This window comes from Gossypium hirsutum, chromosome A02, assembly GCF_007990345.1.
Source record: "Gossypium hirsutum isolate 1008001.06 chromosome A02, Gossypium_hirsutum_v2.1, whole genome shotgun sequence".
Taxonomy (NCBI): Eukaryota; Viridiplantae; Streptophyta; class Magnoliopsida; order Malvales; family Malvaceae; genus Gossypium; species Gossypium hirsutum.
In genome coordinates this window covers 46541029-46547127 of record NC_053425.1, presented here as the reverse complement: position 1 = coordinate 46547127, position 6099 = coordinate 46541029, and the positions used below count along the sequence as shown (strand labels likewise).

The 6099-nt window shown below is 35.1% G+C and overlaps 1 non-coding gene and 1 pseudogene across 1 annotated transcript; both read left to right on the top strand.

Annotated features, from left to right (window-relative positions):
- The window catches only part of LOC121211251 (NAD(P)H-quinone oxidoreductase subunit K, chloroplastic-like), a 6914-nt pseudogene extending 1128 nt beyond the window's left edge, over positions 1–5786 (top strand).
- On the top strand, positions 2955–3061 carry LOC121217485 (small nucleolar RNA R71). The gene has a single exon (XR_005913569.1). It is a non-coding gene; the product is annotated as a small nucleolar RNA R71 (small nucleolar RNA).
- Positions 5787–6099: the final 313 nt, after the last annotated feature.

The following is a 6099-nucleotide window of genomic DNA, read 5'->3' as shown; positions in this document are numbered from 1 at the left end:
GGATAGTTATTCTAGTATCTGGAGCACGGAATATATGAAATGGATCACAAAGTATTTGAACTATGATTCATATTTAATATTCAAACCTCGCAGCCGGACTCAAAAAAAATTCAAAGAAAGAGTTATATTATTTATAAATCGAAAGATTTTTTATTCTTTCAAACTCTCATTTAGTTTATGCTTATTTTGATCAAAGGACAAACCTTTCTTTTCTTTGTATTTTTCTTTATTATATCTATTCTATTGATTGAATAAGTGATGATCCAATGGTTCTTACTCAAAGAATCTTTGGACTTAGTTTGAAGGTTTTATTGAATCATCGCGGTTCTGGTATGAATCTGAAGTTTCAATTGATTCATAGGGTCTTAACAAGAGAATTCCTATCAAAAAGAAAGAAAACAAGAATAAAGCCACATTTCATACAAAGAACAAATCAAAGCAAAGAAAAAGAAATAAGTAGGTAAATAGAAGATTCAAGAGGCCTGTAACGATCAACATAAAGACGACTGCGCCGACTTGATTTTTTGGCATTATAATTACAACTACAAAAAAGAGCTTTCGGATTTTCACTCTTTTGTGTCTTCAGATAAAATTGAATGAAAAGATTAAGAAGTTTCTATTGCAATATCTTTTTGTTTCCTTTTTTATTTTAATTCTTTTTTCTTTCATGTTTTCTGCCAAATATTCAACGTATTTCTCATATTATTCGATTGATTAATAGTTTGAAATCGTTCTTATTTCTATTTCGAATTTGTAAATAAAAAAGATTTATGATTATGATATAGGTGGTAATCGTAAATGTATTACCAATTGGGTTTTTTCTAAACGGAGCCTGGATGCTTCATTTTTCCCTTACTTGATCGAACAACCCAAAATTTAGTTATTTAACTACATTAAATGATCTTTCAAATTGGTCAAGACTCTCCAGTTTATGGCCGCTTCTTTATGGTACCAGTTGTTGCTTTATTGAATTTTCTTCATTAATAGGCTCACGCTTCGACTTTGATCGTTATGGGCTGGTACCAAGATCGAGTCCTAGACAGGCAGACCTAATTTTAACAGTTGGAACAGTAACAATGAAAATGGCGCCCTCTTTAGTGAGATTATATGAACAAATGCCCGAACCTAAATATGTTATTGCTATGGGCGCGTGTACAATTACAGGAGGGATGTTCAGTACTGATTCTTATAGTACTGTTCGGGGGTCGATAAGCTAATTCCCGTGGATGTCTATTTGTCGGGCTGTCCCCCTAAACCCGAGGCAGTTATAGATGCTATAACAAAACTTCGTAGGAAAATATCTCACGAAATCTATGAAGATCGAATTAGATCTAAACTTCGTAAGAATTTTGTATTTTTTTTTCTTATTTTATGGCTTGGGACTTATTCCTCGCTTTTTCTAATTCTATCAAGATTTCACCCCTACAATTAATTATTCGTTGGGACAATAATCCATGGGAAGGATTAATTTGAGGAAGAGGAATTATCACACCGACTCGCTTTCTTCCTTCCCCTTCTTAGTTCAAGAGAACCCCTTATTTCTCATTTATTTTTTAAAGGAGTATTGCAACGAATGAGGTATTTTGCCATTGACATGAAACCTGCCCCCTAATTCTAATAAAAAAATTTATTGATTTTAACTAGCACATCTTCAATAATACCCTTAGGAAATCTTATAGTTTTATCTGCTAATTGAATGCTCATCCTAGTCTATTTGGGTTTCCCAAGACCTAGTTGTTTAAACATTTTGTAAGGCATGACGTTAATACTAGCCGCTAAATCAGCTAATGCATTATTAACATCTAAACTACCAATTAAGCAAGAATTGTAAAACTCCTGGTATCTTTCAATTTTTTGGGTAGTTTATTATGTAGAATAGCTGAGCAAACTGCGTTTAGCTTTACATGCGAAGCCTCGTCCAACTTTCGCTTATTTGCTAAAAGCTCCTTTAAAAATTTCATTGCGTTTGGCATCTGCGATAGAGCTTCAATAAACGGTAAGTTAATATGTAATTTTTTTAAGAGTTTAAGGAGTTTACCAAATTGTTCATCTTAGCGGTCTTTCCTTATCGCATTAGGGTATGGCACACGAGGTTTGTATTCTGTACTTATCGATTTCTACTCATTGTAGTCTACCTCACCTTTACCTTTGCTTGTCTCAGTTTCTTGCCTTGGTTCTGGTTCAGGTGTGACTAACCCTTCCTCATCTTGACTAGTAATTGTGTTGACTTGCTCCATTGGGTTAGATTCTGTGTTGCTTGGCAAGTTACCTTGTGGTCGTTCAGAAATTAACTTGGCAAGCTGTCCAATCTAAGTTTCGAGCCCTTGGATCAATGCTTGTTGATTCTTAAGTGTTGTCTCGGTATTCTAAAAATGAGTTTCTAACACCGATATAAACTTTGAGAGCATCTCTTTAAGGTTCGACTTCTTTTTCTGTTGGTAAGGTGGTTGTTGAAAACCCGGAAGATGATATGGCCTTTGATTTCCTTGACCGCCCCATGAGAAATTGGGATGGTTCTCTAACCTGCATTATAAATGTTACTATATGGGTTATTTTGGGATCTAGAGTTATTGTTACCCATATATTGGACTTGTTCCTCCTCGATGCTAGGGTTGAAGGGTTGATATTCTGTGCATGCTCCTCCTCCATTCGAATCGTACCTCATCACTGGATGTACCTGAGTAGAACCACACAAACCGTCAATCTTTTTATTTAAGAGTTCTACTTGGTTAGATAGCATAGTAACCGCGTCGAGGTTGAAAACACCGGTTGCTTTCGTCGGCTTTGTTCTCATAACTTGCCACTGATAGTTATTCAGTGACATCTCCTCAATAAATTCGTAAGCCGCCTCAGGTGTCTTTTTATTGATAGTTCCTCCAGCGGCTGCATTAATCATCTGCTGAGTCAAAGGATTCAGGCCATTATGGAACGTTTGAACTTGTAGCCAAAGCGGTAGGCCATGGTGAGAGCACCTTCTTAAAAGGTCCTTGTATCGCTCCCATGCATCGTAGAGTGTTTCTAAATCCATCTGCACAAAAGAAAAGATATCATTACGTAATTTGGCTGTTTTAGCCGGTGGAAAGTATTTTAATAAAAGATTTTCTATCATTTGTTCCCAAGTAGTGATTGACCCTCGTGGTAACGAGTTCAACCATTGTTTAGCCTTATTCCTTAACGAAAAAGGAAACAACCGAAGGTGAAAGGCGTCATCAGAAACGCCATTAATTTTAAAGGTATCGTAAAATTCTAGGAAATTTTCTAAGTGAGTGTTGGGACATCGTCCTGCAAACCATCAAACTGAACAAACTGTTGTATCATTTGAATTGTGTTAGGTTTCAGTTCAAAATTATTTGCAGCAATAGCAGGTCTAACTATACTTGACTCAGTTCCTGCTAAATTAGGTTTAGCATAATCATACATAGTGCGTGGAGTAGGATTTTGATTAACAGCAATTGCAGGAGGGAGCGGATTTTCTTGGTTTTCAGCCATCTCCTCGGTTATGGTTTGAATATTGTCCTCTTGCTCGTTCTCTGTGTATCTTAAGCTTCACCTTATTTCTCTTTGGTTTTTACAAACTGTGCAATCGATCTCACTGTCAAAAAGTAATGGTCTTGACGGGTTTCTTCTAGTCATAAATTATAAGAACCTATCAGAAAAAAGGAAAAAGTAGAATTAGTAATAAAACTTAGAATAAAATATAAATTGCAGAAAAAGTAAATGGCTAAAGTCATAAAAATCGAGTGTTCCTAATACCTTAGTTCCCCGGCAACGATGCCAAAAACTTTATACGTGATATTCGTGACAGGTTTTAAATATTTATAATGAATCGTTCTTGAAACTAACTATTATCACGATGAAGGAAAGTGTACGTATCGAATAGTAGTATAGCTTTAGCAAGACCGGATTATCGAACCCAAAAGAACCAAAAGTACTAGTATTAACTTTCTTTTTATTATCTAGCCTAAGAATAATGGGGTTTGTTTATCTAACTAATTAACTAAACTAAGAAATAACAGAAAATAGAATTGGGGAATTACTTTTGGAAAAACGATTGAATTAAGACAATACCTAAGGAAAAATCCACCTAGACTTCACTTGTTATTTGACTCTGAATCGAACGATTTATTCATTTGACTTAATCCATAGAAATCCCTAAGTTATATTATTATCCCTCTCGAGACTAACAATGTCTAACCCTAGGTTGAATAATTGAAATCTCTTTCTAATTAACTCCCTAGGGTTGCATTAACTCGATCTATGGATCCCCTTTTTAGGTTTCACCCTAATCCGGTAAAATCTTGTCACCCTATCTCTAGGTGTGCAATAAACTCCGCTTAATTATGAAAAATGTACTCTTAGATAGGGTCTATTCCTCCTCTGAATAAGAGCTTAACTTGAATCAATAACCTGGAATATCAAAACAAGAATTAAGAACACATAATTAAGAACAAGTCAAATGTTTATCATACAATTCAGATAATAACAACAAGATCTGTCTTAGGTTTCATTCCCCTTAGGTATTTAGGGGTTTTGGTTCATAACTAAAAAGGTAAACATCTTAGAAGAATAACGAATACAAAACATAAAGAAAAACCCAAAACTCCTGAAGGGAAATTGAGGGGAGATCTTCAGCCTTGATGATGAATCTGTATTGGTCTACCCGTGTGAGAAGGTCTAGGTCGTGTTGATTTCGTGCGTTGGCCCATTTTCTCCATTTTTGGCCCGTTTCTCATTCCTTTCACTCTCCTATGCTCCCCTCAGTATAAAACATGAAATTAAGGCATTAAGAGCATCGAATTCACCAAATCTAAGGAAAAATCATCCATAAAGTGTGCTAAGCATGTGATAGAAATATGTGTAAATTACGGTTTATCAGCCAATAAGAGTCCACCAGAGGTAACAAACAAGCCAACATTGGTTTTGAGAAAGCGAGAAGGTTCTCTAGACTACATTTCTAAGTGTTTATTGGAAAAATGATCGCCAAAGAAAGGTAAGTCCACCAAGGACTAACTGTTCTATAAAGTCTGCCGAAACTACCAAATGAAGAGAATATTTGTAAGGACTATATATTCAGGGAAGTCCATCAAGGACTATCTCATGGGGAAAGTTCGCTAAGGACTATTGGTTCTGGAAAGTCCATCAATGATTATCAAATGAAGAGGAAGACTATTTTGAATAGGAAAACCAATGAGACTATCTTACAAGTACAATTCCATAAGAAAGGAGTAGTTCTTAAACTATTCACTGAAACCTATACTTGAAGGTCACATACGAGGGTGTAAGTAAATGTTGGGATAATACAGTAAGACGATACTAAGTTTAACGTGGAATGAAAGAATTAGGGTAAGAATCCGTCTTTTGGCGAAATGTCTACAAGTTTGACAAAGTTAGTCGATAATTTGTATCTGCTTGTATGATATAATAAAAGCCTAAAATGAAGCTTGGAAAAGCCAGTTTCAGAAAGGGTTTGTTAGAAAGAGTACGATTACATCCAAATCTCCCCCTGATATGTTCATCAATGAATTGTTCAAGAATAATGTATAGGCGTCGTCTGTGCTAGTCAAACCACGAAATCTCCTATGTTGCTCAGGGAGTTTTATTATGTCCATTAATTCTTTAATACACCAAACTTCAACAATCATTTATGAATATTTTTGTATAGATTCTCACTAAGTTCATTCGAACTTATGAGTGTGTTACCCTGATTGCAGGATCAAGGAATGTCTCGAGATCTATGTAGAGGGATCAAGCGAGACATCGTCAAGTCCATAGGGATGGCGTTTTAGTAGTATCATGCACATAAAGGGGTACCCTTAGAGGCTATGCCTCAGGGTTAGATTAAGCTCAGTTAGTAGAATTCAAGATTGGGATGTATATAATATATTTATATATTCAGTAAATGAAACAATTGTAAGAACTGTAATCAACTATTTTTATTACTAGTATAATAAGAAGTTTTATTGGATGTTTATTCTTAAAACATGTTTGATAGCTAAGAAATTAGAATAAAGTCATATGGTAAACATGATTTTAAATCTGGTGTGGTCTAAGAATTGTGAATAAGTCAAGTTAGAAATGTTGTTAGGTAATATGGTTTAA